The following is a 25,465-nucleotide window of genomic DNA, read 5'->3' as shown; positions in this document are numbered from 1 at the left end:
CTCTGATCTCAATTATTAGAAATATAAGAGAAGTAACTAAGAGGGGAGAGGTGAGTCATTTACTACTAAAATAAATCCCAAATCCCTTAGATGTCAGTATAAAATAATTTTGTCAAAGCTTAATTCTATTAATGCTTGACAAACAAAGAAATGTTGTAGCTCAGTAAACACTATAATTGCTTAGCAGGTACTTAACATGAAAATTTTAAGATGTTATTTGTGTTTATCATTACTTTAACTTAGTTGCAAACATAGAAAAGAAATAGCATAAACATATTTGACACCAAGATTTAACGTGGAAACCTAATTTGGGAAAAACAATCAATTACAACTAATTATTATTTTCACTCTTTTGAAGTGAGCCCTATTAGGAGCCAACCCTATTAAAGGTTACAAAACACACTATTAGGTATGACCCTATTAAAGGATTTAATCACCTTGTTAGGAGTAGCCTTGTTAGAGTTCTTTAGACAATTCAATAGAAATGTCACTTTGTTAGAGGATTTATAAATAATTGTTAAGCCAACTCTATTAAGAGATTTAGATCACTGCTACAATGGTTAGAGAGTAACAATGACATGACCTAATTTGGGTGCAACTAAATTGTTGATTACAGATCTCAATCCTAGCTTGTATACTTGATCCTTCCTGATCAAATATATCTTTTTATCTCGACAAGGATATTCTATTTATCCTTCTAATTTGCTTCGTCTTATCATCATCAAATCTTCAATGTATTCACACTCTTTAACAAACACTCTAATTCTCAATTTAACCTTTTATTTATATCTTTCATATAGTCAAGTCATCCCAAATATAACTTAGAATAATTAATATTCATCTTCTCAGTCAGCTAGAACTATCAAATAAATCAATTGAACTCAATATGCCAAAATAAAAAAATTCTTCATTAGCCAACCTTGCTCGATAGACACTAACTCAGAAATGATTTTCCTGTGTTAACCAACTAAAACTCTTCAACACTGCATACTATCAAAGTTCCTTTGGTAACTAAGTGAGCTTAGTTAACACTGGTTACATCCAAAATTTCCTTCATTAACCAAGTGATCTTGGTTAGTACTCATCTTCTGTAGACTTTCCTTTGATGCCCGAGTGAACTTGGTAGACACTGCCTTTTGAACTAAGAAAAATCTAGATTTCTCGATAGCCACAAAAAATATATTCAATGCCCAAGTGAGCTCGGCATACATTGACTAGTAATGATATGACATTTTGTGTAACATCAAAGGCAATACACAATTAATCAATTGTTTCAACAAGTAGAATATGAGGCACTTACTAGAAGTATCTGTTAGAATTCTTTTTAGAATAATTGAGAGGGGGTGAATCAATTATTCAAGGTCCCAATGTACAAAATAAAAATTTTCACAATTCAGTGAACTCATATACCATTCTTAACCATGCATTCATTCATTGTGTGTTACCAAAACTGATATGTTACTATTAAACTAACATGCAGAAGTGTAAAGCATAAGACACAACATATCCATCAATACACTTGACACAATAATTTAATGTGGAAACCCAATTTGGGAAAAACCACTAGTAACATGCCACTCCTTTTTCACTCTTCTAAAGTGATGCCCTGTTAAAGGTCAACCCTATTAAAGGTTACAACACACACTATTAAGTGTGACCCAGTTAAGGGATTTCAATAACCCTCTTAAAAGTGAGCCTTGTTAGAGGACTTTAGGCCATTCACTTGGAATGCCACCCTATTAAATGATTTTCCAATGATTGTTAAGTCAACCTTTCTCCAAAGGATTTACCCTAATCTGATACAATTGTTAGAAATTAATAGTAGAGCTTTGATCTGATACAACTTACAACCTTACTTGTAGATTACATATCACTATTCAATCCTCAACTCTACTTGACTTCCAATCTTTGCAGTTCTGATAGCTTGTTCAGCCTTTAAGCATTCATCCTCATAAAGCCTTCTTTCTTAGTTTTCCATTGCAGACTTCTCCTCTTGGGTCACTTGATGAAGTAAACCCTCTTCCTTCTCCTTGTCAGATTTTTGCATCCAAAAACTCTTTGACCTCCAACTAATGTTTCTTCATAACTAGACATCCCTACATATAGGAAATTAGAACTCTGTTTCCCACTCATTATCCATCTCAAAAATTAGGGTTTTTGATAGATTAGATAGGATACATTGTATCTACCCCATATCTTGTCTTTTCTAGAAGCTTCTCCTAAAATTCATTTGAATTCGCCTCCAAAATGGTTTACACAAGATTTTGTGCCTCCAGCTCATCAATCTTATCTTCCTCCTAATTCACAAGTTCCAAGAAAACAAACTTATGAACTTTTATTTGGTGATTCTTTGATTATTTTCATAATGCAGCAGCTCAACGTTATCAATTTACTAATGCTTGGCACATACTGTGTTGCTTGGCATCTATTATAAAATCACTCGGCATCAACTAGATTTTACTAGTGCTTGGTATCAACTAAAAATCACTCGACATCTACTACCTTGCTCAACCCCTACTAACTTTCTTGGCATCCACTAGAAATTGCTTTCACTCAGCTCCAACTAACATTTTGCTTGGCTTGCACTAACTTTTCTTGGCACCTTCTATCAACTTGGTTAAGCTTAGCAAATGAATTTTGTCCAACCTTTGTCTTCTAAAATTTCTAAGTGTAGCCAATAATTTTGTAACCTCAAGTAGATCATCAATACATTATGTTATCACTGTCTTAATTGATTTTTGCACTTCAATAAATAATCATAACTCAACCTTTCCTCTAGGTACTTTTGTTATATCTTATTGATCAAATCCTCTTCATCAATCAACTAAGTGGTAGTTCTTGAAATATATAAGCAATTGTCTTACTAGCATGGGGTAGGTTTGACATCAGTGACAAAACAATGATTGAAAACACACTATCTTCTTTCAACATTTTCTTACTTAAGTGATCTTTTCAATCATATATCAATAGTATCAAGCTAGGTATAGAATGAAGGATAACAAAAATGCATATTTATGGGGATTCTCAACTTGTTTTCAACCAAATAAAAAATGATTATCAGACTAAGGATGAAAAGTTGGTGCCCTAAGAAACTGGTTGATGCCCTAAGAAACTATTTCATTAGCCAACCTTGCTCAGTAGACACTAACTCAAAAATGATTTTCCTGTGTTAACCAACTAAAACTCTTCAACACTACATACTATCAAAGTTTCTTTGGTAACTAAGTGAGCTCAGTTAACACTGGTTCCATCCAACATTTCCTTCATTAACCAAGTGATCTTGGTTAGTACTTATCTTCTGTAGACTTTCCTTTGATGCCTGAGTGAACTCAATAGACACTGCCTTTTGAATTAAGAAAAATCTAGATTGCTCAGTAGCCACAGAAAATATATTCAATGCCCAAGTGAGCTTGGCATACATTGACTAGCAATGATATGACATGTTGTGTAACATCAAAGACAATACACAATTAATCAATTGTTTCAACAAGTAGAATATGAGGCACTTACTAGAAGTATCTATTAGAATTCTTTTTAGAATGACTGAGAGGGGGTGAATCAGTTATTCAAGGTCCCAATATACAAAATTAAACTTTTCACAATTTAGTGAACTCATATACCATTCTTAACCATGCATGCATTCATTTTGTGTTAACCAAAACTGATATGTTACTGTTAAACTAACATGCAGAAGTGTAAAGCATAAGACACAACATATCCATCAATACACTTGGCACAATAATTTAATGTGGAAACCCAATTTGGGAAAAACCACCAGTAACAGGCCACTCCTTTTTCACTCTTCTAAAGTGATGCCCTATTAAAGGCCAACCCTATTAAATATTACAACACACACTATTAAGTGTGACCCAGTTAAGGGATTTCAATGACCCTCTTAAAAGTGAGCCTTGTTAGAGGACTTTAGGCCATTCGCTTGGAATACCACCCTATTAAAGGATTTTCCAATGACTATTAAGTCAACCTTTCTCCAAAGGATTTACCCTAATCTGATACAATTGTTAGAAAGTAATAGTAGAGATTTGATCTGATACAACTTACAACCTTACTTGTAGATTACATATCACTATTCAATCCTCAACTTTACTTGACTTCCAATCTTTGCAATTCTGATAGCTTGTTCAACCTTTAACCATTCATCCTCATTAAGCCTTCTTACTTAGTTTTCCATTGCAGACTTCTCCTCTTGGGTCACTTGATGAAGTAAACCCTCTTCCTTCTCCTTGTCAGATTTTTGCATACAAAAACTCTTTGACCTCCAACTAACGTTTCTTCATAACCAGACATCCTACATATAGGAAATTAAAACTCTTTTTCCCACTCATTATCCATCTCAAAAATTAGGGTTTTTGATAGATTAGATAGGATACATTGTATCTACCCCATATCTTGTCTTTTCTAGAAGCTTGTCCTAAAATTCATTTGAATTCGCCTCCAAAATGGTTTACACAAGATTTTGTTCCTCCAGCTCATCAATCTTATCTTCCTCCTAATTCACAAGTTCCAAGAAAACAAACTTGTCAACTTTTATTTGGTGATTCTTTGATCTTTTTCATAATGCAGCAGGTCGACATTATCAATTTACTAATGCTCAGCACATACTGTGTTGCTTGTCATCTATTGTAAAATCACTCGGCATCAACTAGATTTTACTGGTGCTTGGTATCAACTAAAAATCACTCGGCATCTACTACCTTGCTCAACACCTACTAACTTTCTTGGCATCCACTAGAAATTGCTTTCACTTAGCTCCAACTAACTTTTTTCTTGGCTTGCACTAACTTTTCTTGGCACCTTCTATCAACTTGGTTAAGCTTAGCAAATGAATTTTGTCCAACCTTTGTCTTCTAAACTTTCTAAGTGTAGCCAATAATTTTGTAACCTCAAGTAGATCATCAATACATTATGTTATCACTGTCTTAATTTTTTTTGCACTTCAATAAATAATCATAACTCAACCTTTCCTCTAGGTACTTTTGTTATATCTTGTTGATCAAATCCTCTTCATCAATCAACTAAGTGGTAGTGCTTGAAACATATAAGAAATTGTCTTACTAGCATGGGGTAGGTTTGACATTAGTGACAAAACAATGATTGAAAACACACTATCTTCTTTCAACATTTTCGTACTTAAGTGATCTTTTCAATCATATATCAATAGTATCAAGCTAGGTATAGAATGAAGGATAACAGAAATGCATATTTATGGGGATTCTCAACTTGTTTTCAGCCAAATAAACAATGATTATCAGACTAAGGATGAAAAGTTGGTGCCCTAAGAAAATGGTTGATGCCCTAAGAAACTACTTCACCTTTCTCACATTCCAACAAATTCCTAGGGCTAGGAACAAAGTTCCAGATGTTATGGCTACCTTTGCATTTATTTTAAAACTACAAGAACACGAATCACACTTTGAGTTCCTAGCATAAGAGCTATGATATCCCACTTATGATTCCCCCAAAAAATGAGTCATTTACATAGTTTTTGATCATGACTTCTCTCATTACTCTGCCATCTACTCCTACCTCTGGGATCAAATTGTCCCTAAAAACCTTTCCACAATGAAAAATGCCAACTTATCTAAAAAAAATCTCATACCCTCATCTCTGGTGACCTGTATAGGAAACATCTAGATGGAACACTTCTTAGGTGTTCAAAAACAAATGAATCTGAAAGAGAATTTGCCAAAGTTCACAATGGTATTTTTAGATCCCACTCTAATAGCCTTAAATGTTCTTGTAAGCTACTTAGGATTGGTTATTATTGACCTATCATGCAAGAAAATGGTGTGTGCTATGCCAAGTCTTGTAAGAAATGTCAACTACATGGTAAGATTCATGCTCCTGGATGTGAATTGATTCCTTATATTATACATTGGCCTATGAAGTAGTGGACTTCTGATCTAGTCATCTTAGCTCATTGAGTGGACACAAGTTTATTATTATGGAGTATTTCACTAAGTGGATTGAGGTTGTTCCACTTTCTATACCCACAGGAAAACATGTTTCCTTGTTTATACTAAACCATATCATTTTTCTCTATGGCATTCCCTCCTCCATAGTCATTGATGATGGGGGGAAATTTAATAATAAGAACCTTTGACAACTATGTAAAAGTTTTAGGATTAAACAACATTGGTCCTCTGTATATTACTCCTAAGGGAATAACCAAGTTGAAGCTTCATATAAGACACTGCTCAAAATTTTGCATAGAATTGTCCACAAGTCCATAAAAGATTGGTACATATAGATCAATCCCACATTATGGGCTTATAAGACTAGCATACACACTCCCACTAGGCTATGCCCTTTGCACTAGTCTATGGCAATGAATTTGTTCTTCCATTGGAAGTTGAGACTCCTTTATGATTCTCTTTAAAAGGGTTAATCACTGATGAAGAGTATAGAGATATGCATATACATGAGCTTGAAATGATAGATGAGCATTGTAAACCTAGTTTTTAATCAGATGAGATCCTATTAGAAGAGAATGTCTACCACTTATAATAAGAAGGTTCACCCTAGGGAGTTTCAAGTTGGTGATTTGGTCCTTAGGGAAAATCTAAAAAATGAACAGAATTGAGAGCAAAAGGGGAAGTTTGAACCTAATTGGTTGGGTCCCTACATTGTTACTATTGCTTTTGTATCTCATGCCTATCAACTCTCTACACCTAAGGGAGAACAACTCTTTAAGCCCATCAATATTCTTCATCTCAAAAATTTCTATGCTTAAGTCTCTCACTATTTAGTTATTTGTACATATCCTATTATCCTAAAAAAATCCTTTAAAAAACATAAAATGTCTTGTAAAAATGATCATCTTAGTGAGAGCCTTAAGAATAGAACTTTTTCCTCATAAAATTATCTAGTCTCTCAATGATTTATCTTTTGTCTAGGATGTTGTAATGTTTCTCACTGGAAAAATTGAGTCCTAAGAAGACAGTTATGTGACATACACATGTCCACACGAATAGTAAACTAGCTAAGATTTGTTGGCTTTATTTTCTTTGTGTGTTGTCTATGATGGTTTCTTTGTCAAGTGTTCCTCGCTAATAGTCCCTCGAGGATGTCATGAACTAGAGGATTGGGGGGCATGGGGCATGTTTCTCTTATTTTATGTTTGTCAGTATACTTAGTGGATCTTAATTGTTGTAAGCATTTATGATTGTCCTACTTGGCATTTAGGATCTACAAAGTATCATCCTTGTTTGTTTTCACAAGATCACACTTGGGAGTTATCCTAGCACTTATGCCTTGATACATGTGAAATATTTCTATATTAAAATTAGGGAATCTAATTGTGCTAGTCATCTTGATCTATATGTCTTTTATGCATAGGTTGGATTCCCACATACCTATCCAATATAGATCATATTCATATTCTCATAGTTATACTAGTGATGATTGTACAATCTTCTAATGTCCCTAATAAGGCTTGATGATAAAAACTAAGACCTGTACACTAAGAAATTGTCACACTCTAAACCCTTCTATCCAAGTGATTCCATGAGTTGGAATGCTCAAATGTCGGCTTAGAGCTCCTTGTCCATGGAGTGCAAGGAAGTGTTTTGAGCAATATCAATAGCTCTTAGCTGAGCCTTAGAGACACATTCCTTACTAGTAAACCATTCAATGTGAGGTTCTTTGAGACAAGAGCAAGAATGCCAATGTCCAAGAGAACTCTCAAAATGCAATGTAAGTATGAACTAAGCTAGCATGCAATGCAAAATGCAACTATATTAAACAAGACAAGAGTGTTACAAATAAAAACTATTTAAGCTATGTGATCTAGATTATTGCAAAATAGAAACTAAGCTATATGAATCTAAACTAAAATTCCATGGTATGAGAGAATTTAGACAAGAGGATAGAAGTTCTCCACAAGCTCTCAAAAGATCGATCAATAACTTGCAACATAACAATACTAAGAGTGTGGGTCCTTTGAGAAGGGGAGAGCTCTTTCTTTTAAAGATGTATGGATGGTGGAGATTAGGATCAAGAGAGGAGTTTGAAAGTGGGAGTAATCCATGTGCACAAGCAAGTCAACCAAAAAGAAAAGATTTGACTTTGCATGTGAGACAAAAAGCCTTTTCTTTTAATTTGTAAAATAGAAAAAGGACTTTATGTGTGCACATTGAGTGGGTTAGAAAAATGGGGTATTTTATTTAATTAAAAGGGGACATTTTATATTAATCAAATAGTGAACCTAGGATAATATAGTCAAACTATAGGTTATAATCAAATTAATTGATTTTTTAGCAATTTGGTCTAGGCAAATGATTAATTAATCTAGTAAAAATGCTGAGAAGGGGGCTAATGGTCTAGATGACCATTTTTAGGTAAAGGGAATGTAGAAACAAGATAGATATGAGAAAATAGAGATATAGTAAGGTCCATGATAGCATATATATGATTTGAACCAAAGAGTGACCATTAAGCAGTGATAGAATGCCCCATTTTCACCAGAGTTGACCATGAAGGATAAAGTATACAAATTAGGTCAAATCAAGTAGAAAGATGATTTAGAAGTTAAATTTGTGAATTAAAGTAGATAGGACGTATAGAAAGGATGAAGATATGGAGAAATGAAGATGCCCCAGTGAAGATTCAAATATTAGACCTCAAAAGGTCAACTAACTGCATAGAAGAATGTGGAATTTTGAAATGTGGTTTTGACTATCAAGATGAACTCAGATTTTTATTTTGATCCCAAAAATGGATCTAAGGTGTGGAAATTAGCTAGGGGTGCAATTTTTGCAAGATTCTAAGGAGTTGGAAAAATTAAACAAAATGAGGTCGAAGGGCTATTATAAGGGGTCCAAGGGTCATTTTCAATTCATTTGTCTTTTATGATTTTGAGAGCTTTTTGAGTGATTTGGAGAGAGAAAATGGCTTCGATGGGTATTCTAACCCACAAACATCGTTCGAGTGTAGCCAGTTGCACAATCGGCCACCTAAGTATGAGGCCCCAGTAAGTGATCAACATTTTGTTATTTTTTAAAAGTATCGCATGGGTAATTTAAGAAATATTGCATGATATTTCTATTACACAAAAAATTACCACACTACTTCACAAATTATGTTTGAAACATGTCTTAGCTAATCTAGGGGTATTGTTGCTTCATCTTTCCTGAATCTGGTCTCGAATTTTTGTGTTAGGTAGTGTCCTAAGTTGAAAAGATGGGTCTAGTCTTCCAAATTTAAGTCTCAAAACATCATTGATGATCACTTGTCAAAACTTGGTTACCGTTCTATACTGGCTATTTATTATCCATCTTCTTGCTCACTCTCTTGGCTCAAGTCTTTAGTGTTGTAAATTCTTGAGCACTCTTGACAAGCCATCTAGTTTACTTTGACAAGTGATTATTTTTTATTATACGAGCTTCAAATCTGAAACAGTTTTCTCGTCCTACTAAACAAATACATACCCTTACATGTTGGTCACAACTAGGTTCCAAGTTAGTAAAGGTAGTCATCTCTCTTTCACTTTTGCACAATTAGAAAATCCACCTAGGCACCCTCACAAGCAACCTTGTGTGGAAGATCTTGATTGGAATCAAATGCAAGAAGCCAACATCTAGCATAATCCACTCTATAGCTTTGAAAACCCATTCAGTACACCCTTTGATACACCCATGGGTGAAGACAACATCTTGATCACCATGCATTCTGAAAGATCAAATGTCACTTAGAAGAACAAGTGCGAGAAAATGACAGACTCAAAGAGGCCATATGTGCTAGAGAAAAAGATTATCAACAAGCTAAGCCTAATACGCATGCACACAAAAAGTAAAATAGGAGAGGCTACTACAACAATCCATTTGAGAATAGAATCCCTTGGTGGAAATGATGGCAACAACACACCTCCTAGGACTCCTAGAGTTAACATGAGAGCATGTCCATCACCACCTAGACAGTCACAATCACATCAAAAAAGTGATGATGAAGTCACTAGTGAAGATGTAATAAGATTTCAACATGATGAGGTCACCCAAAATTTAATGCTTTTTAGCCTTGGATTGGAATGGGGACCAATGCTTTCAATATATGATAGCAAAGGGATGGAAACTCCATCAAGATTTTGATGTGCAAAGGATAATTAAAAAACAAGAGCCCATCAAGGCCAAAATTTTGAGAGAAGAGATGCAAGAACTTAGGAAACAAAATTCACAACTACAAGCTTCCAAAGAACAACTTAAAGCTTCCTTTGCCAAATCAATATGTGCTCTTCTCTTTGATAGAAGCCTTTACATGCTTCCATTTCCCAGGGATATAGAGGTTCCTAAGTATGAAAAATATGATAGAAATGGTGACCCTCATGATCATATGAGGCACTTGCTATTAGCATGGGTTTTATGCATAAAGACACCTATCTCATGCGATTGTTTCCTAGGAGTTTAAGAGGGAAAGCCATGGAGTGGTTTACAAAATTGACACCCCCTCTCAAAACATTCAATGAACTTGCACAACCTTTCATTCAAAAATACTCCTATAACAATCAGCATCTTTTCACTATGTTGGATTTGTGCAACATCAAACAAAAATAGGGAGAACCCTTTGTAACTTATCTTCAGTGATGGATATCTCTACATTCTAGATACCCTTAGTAAGTTCCTGAGACCAAGAAGATTGACATCTTTTTCAATACACTTGTACTAGAACCCTACTTTGACTTGAGAAAATAATTTTTCACATCCTTCAATGCCATGGTTGAAAGTGCATACCATATTGACAATGTTGCTATCAAGAAAGGTGACATTGTCTTGAATAAAGACAAGAATGGAAACAAAAATGGCAAGGAAAAGAACAAGCCTTGGAAAAAACCAAATACATTGTCAATGATGGAGTAGTGGATGCTCCTAAGACCAAGGAATTTGTGTTCAACCTTTCTAATACAATTTATGCTACAAAACAACAAGAGAGTTTGAAGCCTCAAACATGATGAGTTCTAATTTTGACAGACAACCTAATTATATGTTGAGTATGAAAGGCCCAAGGTTGTCCTCAAACTGTGAAATGCTCAACATCAACATAGGGACACTAGACCTAAGGTAGTACTTTGAGTGGTAGAATCCTCCTCCTCACAGAGTGAGTCGCTTAACAATGTCACTAGGGGGCAATCCAAAGTTGTTCTTAAAGTTGCTAATGATCCAAAAAACACTTCATCATCCAAACAAGCAACTAACTCAACAATCTCTAGTTATGACCTTGTCAATTAGCTACAATGAGCCCCAGCCCAAATATCCATCTTTGAGTTGTTAGAGTTATCTCTTTTGTACAAGCACATTCTCAAAAAAATCTTACACTCTACCAGCATCCCCATGAATATTGACACAAAGAAATTTCAAGCTATGGTGAACCACATTTCTTCACCTTATTATCTCATTTTCTCTGAAGAAGATGACAGATCTCTCAGTCATCCCCACAGTCTCACCCTCCATGTTGAACTCCAAATTTTCCATACTCACATTCATCGAATCCTAATAGACAATGGTGCAGGGTTGAACATTATCTCATTTAATGTTATCCAACAACTAGGCATGTCTAAATTTTCCATCGACCCTAGGTGTAAGATCACTATCAAATCCTATGATGAGGTTGAAAGACCTTCTAAAGGTCTCATTGTGCTACCAATCTGAGTTGGTCCACTTGAAAAGATGTGGTTTTCCAAGTCCTAAACATCCCACTTGTGTACAATGTGTTGTTGGGAAGACCTTGGATTCATGGTATGCAAGAAGTACCTTCTATACATCACTAGTGTATAAAAGTTTGTTTTAATGGTATTGAAATAGTTGTCCTCTGAGACAAGTCAATATTGATTCCTCACAATCTCTCTTCTCACAAGCTAATACCATATTTTATAGAGTGCAAACATAAACTAAAAATTATGAGCCTGGATATGCATGAGTACACTCTCAATTCTATTCTGTCTCTACCAGTTTTCCCTCGATCTTGTGGGAAACCTTTCTACCAAATTGAAGCCTTCAACTTCTACAATGACCATTTTGGGAAATTTTGTTCAATCTTCAATTCCCCTAGAAGTAGAAAAGGAAGAGCAAGCCATCAAAGATTGGATATATAGGGAAGAGGAAGATGTGGAGGAAGTCAGTGTCACTACTTCCATCTCTCCTAAGTAGTATGGAAAAGGATATAAATTTCTGACAAACATGGGCTATCAAGGCCATGGGTCCTTAACTAGTAACAAAAAACCTCTCATAGAACCCTTATGTCATACTGAGGATTGCAAAACTCGAGATACTAATGGCCTAGGTTTTGTACTAGAAGATAAATTACTGACATTTGACAGAAGAGCTCCCATGTTTAGTGAATTAGAGGATGATGATCCACCCTTTATTGCTACCACTCTACAAGATGAGGATTTCATGCCTCTCACTTCTCTCCTTTGGGGAGAAGAACTAATAATTACCCACAATGATGCTGAAGCTTCTAATTCTTGACAACATGAACATGATGAATCTGACCATGAAGACTCAAATAGAGGAAGGATTAGAGAACATATTGCCTGCTTAGTAGCTAGGAACCTGAGTATAGATTCTGGTGAGTATGAATGGAACAGTCTCTTAGATGCATCTTGAAAATTAGGGGTGGATTTTATTCATGCCTATGCTACCCAACCAAATGTAGTTGAAGAGTCTACTTTAGGGTTAGATGAGTTTGGTTCACAAACTACTTTAGTGGACCACATTAGTTCCTCTACATCTATTCCTAATCTAGATTCCTTTGCAACTTTCTCTATAGGCTCAACTTCTCATGTCACTAGAGATGACTTCTTCCATATCAATAACCTTGAAGCCTCCACATCCCTTTCCTTGATTCACCTCGATCTCATAGATTGGTTGGCTCAACATCAAAGACCTGAAATATCATATTTCCAGAATGACTATGAGATCACTTGCTACCTTAATGCCATTGAACCTGTGACCTCTTCCACCAATGAACCCATGGTTAACATGATGGAAGAAAATATCAAATACCCTAGCCACAAAATCAAAAGAAAAAATAAGTGGGTAGATAGCCAAAACCACTTTGTGGCGGTATTTGAACCCAAAAAGAGTAAAAATAAAGATGTATCCAATGGTAAAAACCTTCTTAAGGCACCTGCAGATGAGGTAATTGATAGTCTACCAAACTATTTCTAGGACAAATTTTTAGTTCTCATTGAACCTATGTATCCTATCAACTTGGTCACAGAAGAGTTTCCTAAAATTATTCATGTGGCTCAGTCCCTATCAACTAAAGAAAATGAGAGTTTCACCAAGTTCTTTCAAGAAAAGAAAATCAAATTTGCATGGACTTAATCAAATATGCTAGGTCTTGACATGGATCTAATTATGCATGATTTTTCTATCTCTCCTAGTGTCAAACCTATTAACCAAAAGTTGAGAAAGATGCACCCACATGTGGCCCTCTTAGTCAAAGCAAAATTGGAAAAATTCCTAAGTGCAAATTTCATCAGAGCTATTGATTAAGCAGAGTAGATTTCTAATATTGTACCTATGTCTATGCATGACAAGTCCATTTGAGTCTACATTGATTTTAGAGATTTAAACAAGGCATGCCCTAAGGATGACTTTCCACTACCCAATATAGACATGATAGTGGATATGGCAGAAAGTAATGAGATGTAATCCTTAATGGACAACTTCTCTATGTATAACCAAATCAAGGTAGCTCCTGTTGATCAAGAAAAAATGGCCTTTACATGTGCATGGGGTACTTTCTATTGGAGTGTCATACCCTTTGGGCTAAAGAATGCTAGTGCTACCTACCAATGAGCTATGACCATTATCGTCCACAATATGATGCACAAAAATATGGAAGATTATGTTGATGACACATTGGAAAAATCTAAGAAAAGAGACACACATCTTGATGACCTTAGTTTGATATTGGACCATATGGAACAATTTCATCTTAGGCTAAACCCAAAAAAGTATGGCTTTGGTTTCATGTCAAGAAAATTGCTAGGATACATCATATCAACAAAAGGCATTGAAGTTGGCCCTGAAAAGGTGCAAGCCATTATGGAAATGCCTCCTCCTAGGAATATTAGTCAACTCAAAAGTCTTCAAGGATGTTTGTAATCAATTAGAAGGTTCATTTATCAATTAGTTGATAAGGCTCAATCTCTCAACAAAAACTTACATAAAGGATCTACCTGTATCTGGAAAGAAGATTGTCAACATAGCCTAGATCAAATCAAAGGATATTTGGCTAACCCTCCAATATTTATGCAACCCATACTAGCCAAGAAAACTTTTGATATTAAATATCTCAGCTATGGATTCCTCCTTAGTAACATTATTGGCACAAAGTGATGAGACCAAAAAAGAACGTGTTATATACTACATCAGTCACACTTTGGTGGCCTATGAGATGAGCTACAACAACATTGAGAAGGCTTTCCTTTTAGTGGTATTTTCCTCTCAAAAACTCAAATACTACACGTTGGCTCACAAATTCCATCTCATTGCTAAAATTGATCACCTAAAATACTTATTAAGTAAAGTTGTGGTTACTGGCTGCCTGGCTAAATGGATTATGATTCTTTTTGAATTTGACATGCAGTATGTCAAACACAGAACTATCAAGGGGGAGGCCATAGTAGATCAATTGGTTGGCTTTCTATTAGAAGATACAATGCTTATGTAGATTTAGTTTCTAGATGCTTTAATAATCTACATTACTAAAAGAACATGGAAAATATTCTTTGATGGTTCTCATACCTAGAATGGGGCTGCGGCAAGCATCTTGTTTATCCAACCTCATGGTTACACAATCCTAAAATCTTACAAAATCCAATTTCCTTGCACTAAAAATATTGTGGAGTATGAGGCTTTCACAAATGGGATTAAAATGGCTCTAGAATGGAGAATCGCAGAGTTACACATCTACAAAGATTCCCAACTTGTCATAAATCAAGTCAACAATGAATATCAAACCAAAGATGACAAGTTGGTCCCTTACAAGAAGTTGATTGATACTCTATAGAATTATTTCATGTTCATGACATTCTAGTAAATTCCTAAAGCAAAAAACAAGGTTGTAGATGCTATGGCCACCCTAGTATCTATCCTCCAGTTACAAGAACATGAATTGTGTTTTGAGTTCCTAGTAGCAAATAGAATGTACTCGAATACTTCAACAAATTAAGAAAATACTAGCACTTCAGTCAATGATGATGAAAGGCTAATAGCACTTGTTTTTTAGGCCACCTAATGCATAAAAACCAAGCACTTGCTTGTATTTCTTCTATTTTATGTGCGGCATCTTACTTGTTGTTTCTATTTTTTAGGCACATAAATTTGTAATTTGGATCCTTTGGTGATAGGAAAGTATGATCTTCACCCTAATGGTGAATCAAAAATCTTGATCCACCTTTGGTTTTCATAATCAAGAGGATTAATTAAAGATTTTTGGCATGTTTGGGGGAAGCAATCAAGATAGGAGAGTATGTTCTTCTCTCTTACGATCAATTAGAAATCTTGACTCTCAAAAGTGGATCCAATCTGTTGTAGTTAGAACCCTTTAGAGGGAATGCTCTTGAGAAATCAAGAGGAATGAACCAAGTGGGGACAAGTGAACCTAGCTATTACAACCCACTATAATATCAAGGCTACCAAGGATACAGAACCTTGGTAGACGTAGTGTTTGTCTTCACTTAGTGTGAATACTTGTGGGATTGGGACCATGAGGAAAATGCCAGGCAAGAACGCTTAAGGTTCTCTTGTGGCTATGAGCTCCATTACCCATCGCAAGGTGGGGTGTCCCATAATTCAGTACAAGAGGAACTATATGAACAAAAGCACTTTCTAGACACTCTAGTGACTACCCTATTTTTTTGCTTAACTTCTTGGTGTAAGGATCGATCCCAGTGGATTACTCGGATCACCCCAAGATTTTACACTCACCATCTATGTTTCCTTGGTTATGCTTATGGAATTTCTATGACAAAGCCAATATCTCTTGTGGGAAACCACTTGGTGTGAGGCAAAGGAGCACTTAGTGTGGGCCAAGTTGTTAAGTAATGAACCTTGACTTTTAGGTAGATATGCTAGGCAAGTGTTTTCGAATGTGTTGACCTGTGTAAATGATCTCTCAAATCAAACATCTCATTAGCTCTAGTAGTAATATGTTCTGATATCAAAAATGCATGTTGGAAAGTTGTCCCTTATTCAATTGGTTAAGACATGAAAAGTACCCCTAATGTTTGTAAACCATATTGCTCTTTGACATTAACTGAAGTCCTACACTACCTACAAAATGTTCTAGTTTGAAAACAATTTGACTGTCAAACTGAAACATGAGCTTTTTGGGTCAAAATTTCTCTTTTTCACAATTCACTAGCACTATATCACATAGCTTCTTGAGAAATATTATATGACCTTATTTGTCAAAAGTTGTATCACCTGGTTACTCCAAGTTTTATCACTTGGCTATACTAAACTTTGTTGTCCTGCTTAAGAGAAAGTGTCACCTGGTTACTTTGAACTTTATCATATATTATTTTTTGTCTTAATGTCACCTAGTTACTTTGAACTCTATCCTACAACATTAAATGTTGTCCTACTGTTACCTGGTTCTTCAAAAAGTGTTGTCTAGGTTCTTTCGCCTTCAAAATAGAGTTTGAAACATGCCTTAGTTAATCTAGGGGTATTGTCGCTTCATCCTTCCTAAATTTGGTCTTGAATCTTCATGTTAGGTACTATCCTAAGTTGAAAATTACCCCATGTTAGTTTTAAGAATACCCCATGGTGGGTGCCAAAAATGTACACTAAAAAAGTGTCACACTCCAAACCCTTCTATACAAGTGATTCCATGAGTTGGAATGCTTGAATGTTGGCTTAGAGATCCCTATTTATGGAGTGCAAGGAAGTGTTTTGATCAATGTGAATAGCTCTTAGCTGAGCCTTAGAGACACATTCCTTAAATTTCCCCATGGTGGGCACCAAAAATGTGTATACAAAAAGTGTCACACTTCTATAACCATTATTCTTGAGAATACCCATAAAAGAGGGCATCGCAAGAGGTGACTTATAGTTCTCTATCTATAATGTGCAAAGGCTATGAGATGGTGGCTCTCAAGTGAACCTAGCTATGAAAACCCTTGCAAGGTACACCATAGAATGAGACATTCAAAGAGTAGAGGCAATAAGTGCCAATATCCAAGAATCCTCAAATAGGTATGCAATGCAAATGCAAAGTAAACTAAATGAGATGCAAAATGCAAGCTAACAAGTATTAAAGATTACAAAACCCCTATTTAGAATAGATTATTTAATATATAAGGATGGAGAGAAACTAGAATTAATGAGATGCATGAACAATGAAGAATAGAAGATAGAAGAAGAGGAACTCCACTCTATTACTAACATTATGCTGCAAGATTGAAGATCTCATACTTAAGAGTTGACTTTTCATGTGAGACAAAAGCCTTTTCTTTTAATTTGTAAAATAGAAAAAGGACTTTATGTCTGCACATTGAGTGGGTTAGCATAATAGGGTCTTTTATTTAATTAAAAGGGAACATGTTATTTTTAACCAAATAATGAACTTAGGATAGTATAGGAAAACTATAGTTTATAGTTTATAATCAAATTAATTGATTTTTAGCAATTTGGTCTAGGCATATGATTAACTAATTTAGCCAAAATGTTGAGAAGGGGGCTAATAGTCTAGATGACTATCTTTAGGTGATTACAAGACCTAATTGTATGACCCTTGCAATTGAAAGTAAGAGTGATCCATGTGCACAAGCAAAGAGTTGACTTTGTATGTGAGACAAAAATCCTTTTCTTTTAATTTGTAAAAAAGAAAAAGGACTTTATGTGTGCACGTTGAGTGGGATAGAAGAATGGGGTATTTTATTGAACTAAAAGAGGACATGTTCTTTTAATCAAATAATGAACTTAGGATAGTATAGTCAAACTATAGGTTATAATCAAATTAATTGATTTTTAGCAATTTGGTTGCAAGGTACATGTTAGTCCTGGGAGTACCCCACAGTGGGCACCAAAAATATACACTAAGAAAGTGTCACACTCTAAATCCTTATAGCCAAGTGATTCCATGAGTTGGAATGCTTGAATGGCAGTTTAGAGCTCCTTATCCATGGAGTGCAAGGAAGTGTTTTGAGCAATATGAATAGCTCTCAATTGAGCCTTAGAGACACATTCCTTGCTAGTAAACCATGCAATGAGAGGTTCCTTAGACAATAACAAGAATTAAAATTTCCAAAAGGAGTTCCTAAAACATGCAATGCAAGTATGATCTACACTAGAATGAGATGCACAAAACAACTAGATTAAGCAAATGAGAATGTTACAAAAACCATCTTAGTTATACTATGTGATCTAGATTATTGAAAATAGAAACTAAGTTATATGAATATAAAATAAAATGCCATGGTATGAGAGAATCTAGACAAGAGGATAGAAGTTCTCCACAAGCACTCAAGAGATCAATCAATAAACCTACAGCATAACAATACTAATAGTGTAGATCATTTAAGAAGGGGAGATCTCTTTCTTTTAAAGATGTGTGAATGGTGGAGATAAAGATCAAGAGATGAGTGATCAAGGGTGGAGTTTGAAAGTGGGATTGATCCATGTGCACAAGCAAGTCAACCAATAAGAAAAGAGTTGACTTTGCATGTGAGACAAAAAGCCTTTTCTTTTAATTTATAAAATAGAAAAAGGAGTTTATGTGTGCACATTGAGTGGGTTAGAAGAATGGGGTATTTTATTTAATTAAAATGGGACAAGTTCTTTTAATAAAATAATGAACTTAGGATATTATAGTCAAACTATAGGTTATAATCAAATTAATTGATTTTTAGCAATTTGGTCTAGGAACATGATTAATTAATTTAGCCAAAATGTTGAGAAGGGGGCTAATAGTCTAGATGACCATTTTTAGGTGATTACAAAACCTACTTATATGACCCTTGCAATTGAACCTTTTCATACTAGCTTACATTTTAGGGTTCATTTTAGCTTATCTTTGCATTTGAATGTTGAGAAAGTCCTCTTCATCTTTTATGGAGGTGTTAGCTAACTGCATCCATTCTTCTTGTTTCTTGTTGATCATATATTTTCATCTCTTTTTGGCTTTCGCTCACCTCTTTTCTTTTCTTATCATCAAAAGGGTTCATCTTATCATCATGCTATCTACCCTTTTGGGCCCCTTATATAGAGTTTTAAACTAATTTCAATGTCTTGGATCCATTTTTGGGATTGAAATCTAAGTTCATCTTGATGGTCAAAACCACATTTTAAAATTTTTCCCTCTTTTATGCAGTTGGCTGACTTTTTGAGGCCTAATTTTCAAATCTCATTAGGGCATCATCATTTTTTCATTTTTTCATCATCGCTACTCTCTTTTTCTTTTCTCTTATGTTTTATTTCATTTCATTTCACCTATTTTTCTAGCTTTTATTTAACTTTTCTATTTTATCTTTCTTGGTCAAACATAGTCAAACTAGGGTATATCTTCCCTATTTAGTGGTCACTCTTTGGTATTAGTCACTTATATGTCACCATGGACCTTATTTTATCTCGATTTGATCATATCTAGCTCATTTCTGCATCTCCTCTATCTCATTTTGATTTTGATCCTGAGGGGCTAGGAATATTCTAGTATCTCTACAAATTACTTTTTTTGGCTTTTTCTTAAGAGCATATGCTTGACCTTTTCCATTTTCTCTTGATCTATATGCTTTCTTTGCTTGACATATTAGTACTCATCTCAGGTTCTAATATTCTCTCTCTCTCTCTCTCTCTCTCTCTCTCTCTCTCTCTCTCTCTCTCTCTCTCTCTCTCTCTCTCTCTCTCTCCTCCCCTAATGTCCAATACTGTCACTAACTAACTATGCATTCAAGATCTACTATCTCTTTGCACTTCATTCTTTGGAGTTAGATCTCTCTTTCACTTGCTTGGCTTCTTCATTCTTTGGCATAATGTCTTCCCAGATTGATTACACATTATTCATAGAGGGGAAAATGTAATCACCCAAAAATGGTCATCTAAACTAAGAGCCCCCTTTCTAGCATTTTGCTTAATTTATTAATCCATTATTGTTGATTAAATCTTAATTTTAATTAAATTTTATCCTATATTTTGACCATTATATCTTTAGTCATTATTTAATTAAAAGGAATTTTCTCCTCTTTTATTAAATAAATTACCCCACTACCCACTTATCCTAAGTGTTTCACACATAAAGTATTTATATTCCCACTTTAAAAATAAAATAAAAGCCATTTTTGTCTCACATGGGGCACAAAAGTCAACTCTTGATATGATTTATGGAAATTCTTGTGCACATGGATCACTCAAAATTTATTCTCCATCCTTGAGAAAATCTCTCTTGAACATGATCTCCATTCTTTCAAAGGGAGATCTCTTTGCTCATCTTACACCCACTTGTGTTTTGTACTAACATTATGTTGTAGTAGTTCTAGGTAGTCTTCAGATATTTTGGAGATCTTGTGGCATCCTTCCTTCATTTTCATTTCATAGTAACTTAATATCATACTTGCATTAGATTATTTTCTCTTTTATGCTTTAGAGTTAACTCATCTAGCTTAATAGGAGGATTGTAACACTTGCATTCTTGTTAGCTACACTTGCATTCTTGTTAGCTAGTTTACATTTAGCTTACTTTATATTTGCACATTTTCATAGGTTCTTGGACTCTAGCACCATTTCTCTTGTCTTTGAATCTCCCATTTCATGGTGCACCTTGCAAGGGGTTGCATATCTAATCTTATTTGAGATCCACAAAACTCTATTTACACCCTTTGCATGTTGTGACTAGGGAGCTCTAACTTGTCATTCAATGTTCTCAATCCATGAGATCCCTTGGATAGAAGGTCTTAGAGAAGTGTAATCATTTTGAGTATGCAAAAAGGACATCCTACAACCAAGTTAACATAGTCTTTAACTCTAATATTGATGACTCCAAAAAGCTTGTGAGTTGTGGGTTCCATATTTGTAATTCTTTTTGGTCCCAACTTGCAAATCTGTAATAATTTTGTGTGTGTAGGTGGCTATAAAGGTGTTTTCTTTAGTCAACCTCCCACTTTGGTGATTTAAACCTTCATGAACGATCATTAGGAAAAGTCTCGTGTGTATGTGTATGTGTATGTGTATGTGTATGTGTATGTGTATGTGTATGTGTATGTGTATGTGTATGTGTATGTGTATGACTCCAAAAATCTAGAATGCAAATATGGTAAGACTATACTTTATGAGTGAAACCCTAGCATGAAAGTGTGTATATATGTGTGTAAATGAATGTAAATGTATAAAGGTGCAAAGAATCAGATCTAAAGAATGATGTATAAATCATACCAAGCCCCCAACGCTAAAGTAATACAACCATCTTTGAGATCCTTTTGCAACTCAATATTTTGATATATTCACCTTTGAATACTTGATTGAAGAATAATAACCTCACTTGCCTCAGAGAATAAGAAATAAGCCTTTATTTCCCCCTTGCAATTGCTCTAATTCAAATTAGGATGTCCACACTTTCTTGCTCCTCTCATGCCATGTCATGTCATGTTCTTCTCTTGTGAAAATGAGGGATTAGATGCCTTTTTATAGTGAATTTTTGGAATAACTAAGAAATTGCACTATTGGGTCCAATGGCACAAGAGGGATTTTAATGAGAGTGTTAAACAAATACAAGTCCAAAATCACTAAAAGCATTGTGACCAGGTTGACCTAGGTCAACCTTGTCTGGACTAGATCAACCCAATCTAGAAGTTTGACCTTCAAGGTCTCCCTAACCAGATTTCAAACTAGTAGAGGTTTAGTGATCAAATGTGTGTCTTGGATTGTCATCTAGAGATCCAATATAGAGTTTTAGGGGCCTAGAAAGGGAGGATACTCATAGATTAGGTCTTGATTCGGTGATTGTAAGATAGATGAAGAGAAATCAAGGAGGATCAGTTAAGTCCTACCTCAATTTTTCCTAAGAGAAAGAAATGAAAAGATAAGAGGTGTGTGCTAAAGGTGAAAACATGAAATGCAAACACACTAAAGAGGAGCTAAAAGGTCTTAAATCCAAGTGTATCAAATTTAAGGTGATACAACTTGCCCCCACTTTAGCAGATATGACACTACATGCATATTCAAGCTAAAGTAAGAAAACATAATCATAACTTGTAAAAAGGATATAGCAAAGTCCACATGCATAATCCTACAAGAAAATATTAGTAACCACATCTTGTAAAACCATAGGTTACCAATAATCCAAAAATCATTTGGGAATCACTATAGAAAGATGGTGAAGCTCATGGATAGCCATGTCCCCATGTTTTAGCTTGCTCAATAGAAAAGGTGAAACAAGGGATCATGCTAAATACAACAAATTGTGAATAGGAAGTGATGAAAAAATCCCTCAAAGTACTATTATATTAGCTCTAAATGGTTCTAGTGTAGGTAACCAAATCACGATTCCAATGCCTATAACAGGGAGGAAATCAGAGTCACACAACTCAAGATTTCATAGAAAGAGTGAATACATGCAAATTAGGGTTTTGTAAAATTCAAAATGTAACCTAAAACAATGTTATATAAGTGCAAGTTACCTTTTGAAAATCTCATTTGTTGCCTTGTGCTTGAAGGAGAGAAGAAGAAGGAAGAAATGTGTTGAAGATGAAGCCACTACATCCCACACAAATGGAGTTGCTTCTAAAGGACATATTGGATGGTGTTATGATGGAGGAGGTAAGCATTAGACCCATCTTTTTGTTATCTTACACATTTATGCTTTCCATTTTTGTAGAATCTAGTTGTTTTAGGTGACCTGTAGGGTCCCTAGTAGGAGTTCAACCTAGTCCTTACAGTTTTTAGGGTATCCAAGGGGCATGTCAATCTAGCATAGATGCAAGTTCACTTAGTCCCTGGGGAGGTCAACCTAGTTCCCTAGGAGGTCGACCTAGTCCTAGGGAAGTCAAACTAGTCCCTCAGGAGGTTGACCTAGTCTAGAGGTAGACTAATTGGACATGATGTTGATGTGATATAATGATAGATCTCTTTTTTGATGATTGCACAAGATCCACTAGTCATTTGGGAGAACTATATGTCAAACATAATGATCTATATCTAAGTGCACATCCAAGATCTCAAAGCAGTAGAGGTACAGATACTCAGGGATACAGGGCTACACTAGGTAGCATAGCAGCCACATGTGAGATTCCACAAAAGTATGTTGTTAGCATTGATGGAGAGATGGAATGAGACCACATGCTCCTTCCACTTACTAGTGGGAGAGATGACAGTCAAATTGGAGGATGTCCACTAGATCTTACACCTTCTAGCCAGGGAACTTATAGTGAGACCTTAGAGAAATGATCATGTAGAGAGATTATGACAAATTTTGAGTATCATATGGGTATTCCATATAGAGAGAGATAGAGACTAGACCAAGTGTGTCTAAGTAAAATATTCCTCAAATGAGTACCTCTACTCAAGAAGATTATGCTACACATTAAGACCATGACTCTCATACCTGATACAAAGGGTACATTATTTCTAACTCCTCTAGCACATATAGTTAGGCATATAGAGAGAGAGTCGATAGTATATGCATGGGGATAGAGCATGATAGCGCATTTGTACTATGAGTTTGGGAAGTTTGTGAGATATCAGTGAGCTAATCTTATGACATGTACACTCTTATAGGTGTGGGCCTTTGAGCACTTTACATGCATGAGGCCATCAAGGCTTTTGACCAATATTCTAACATAGTCATCAAGAGTGTATGCTTACTCATTGAGCCATCCCTAGTACATTGGAGATATATTGTCTTGGAGGATCAAATTTAACCAGTTTTAGTCTATTGATGTTACATGGAGACCCTACCACCTTAAGATAGCATGCAAAGACTCAACATTACAACTTAGGTGGATGCAAAGATAGAGGGTGCTAGAGGGCAAGCACAAGTACATAGTAGTTCCCTAATATTATGATAGAGTGATGTGATAGTTTGATCTTTAGCAAGATTCACCCTTGCTTGTATCTTAATACCCATACAGAGCTAGGTACATGGATATACATGGGACCATACAATGATTGACTATAAATGATGTAAGAGTGACAAATACCAAGGGTCCATATGATGTAGATGTGCCCCCAACACTGGAGGATGAGGGAGTATCTAGAGACTACTTATGATATTTCAGTGTGCATGGTGTAAGAGCTATATACCTAGATGACTACCCTATAGGTCATTTGGGTCTATGTCACATAGCACCATAAGGAGATGGTGGAGATGATGGGGAGGAGGAGGAGGAGGATGGTGAGCCTCCACCTAAGGGAAATTTGATAGAGAGTGAGGAGGATACACTAGTAGTGAGTGGGAGACCATAGGAGAGGACACTATCTCCTATAGTAGCCAAACCACTACAGTCACTTACACCACAAGATTACACTAAGATGCCTCCCCCTAGGACCAGACAAGTAGAGCATGGAGAATTAATTCATCCACCACCAGCTACCCATCTCTGGGATATAGATCATGGGTTCCAGGAAGGAGATCTAGGTATGAAAATGAGATATGGAATGAATGTATAAACAATAATATCAAATATATGATTGATGAAAATTGTAATTTGTACTACTAGTATAGAGGAGTAGAGATCCTTTGTGCAAGATATCTTGATAGACATAGCCATAGAAGCAAGGATTCCATCCACTTCATAGATCTAGTATACAAGGAAATGAGACCCCAAATGTCATTTATCCATCTTTACACCTATAGTAGTGGAGCTATAGTTGATACAAAAGCAGCTAGATCACTAGGGACATGAGCTACAAGAGCTACATGAGTACTAGCGTAGATCACATAGCCAATTAGAGAGGAGTACCTCTTGGAGTCATACATATTTATCCATGACTTAGAGGATAGCCATGTCATCACATCATAGAGGAGAGAGATTTGGATCTCGTCATCTTGTGGATGAGAGTTGATTGTACCTATTTTGATATCGGGCATATTTTTATCGAGTTCCTACTTATGTATACCAAAACAATTTGATGAGAACATATATATATGATGAACATGTTTTTCTATTTCTTTCCTTGATTAATTTTATAACCAATTGCAATGAAAGGAAAACAAAACATGTAAAATGAAGGAATGATTACACATTATATCATTGTAAATGCATAATATTAATAGGTTCCTTAAAAGCCACACCACTCATATCAACAATCTTATATGCACCAGATCCATATACCTCTGAGATTATATAAGGATCTAATAGTTAGGACCAAACTTCCCTTTTTTTCCCAATAAGGAATTTACATTCCTTTGATCCTCATAAAGAATTAAATCTCCTACTGAAAAAGAGTGTTCAATCACTTTACTATTGTATTTTTTGTTCACTATTTTATGAGAAGTCATTGTGTTTCAA

Source organism: Cupressus sempervirens, chromosome 4 (assembly GCF_028749045.1).
Source record: "Cupressus sempervirens isolate cs-2001-9-10 chromosome 4, ASM2874904v1, whole genome shotgun sequence".
NCBI classification, from domain to species: Eukaryota; Viridiplantae; Streptophyta; class Pinopsida; order Cupressales; family Cupressaceae; genus Cupressus; species Cupressus sempervirens.
The sequence above is the reverse complement of the archived record's forward strand: the minus strand, read 5'-3'. Positions refer to the sequence as shown.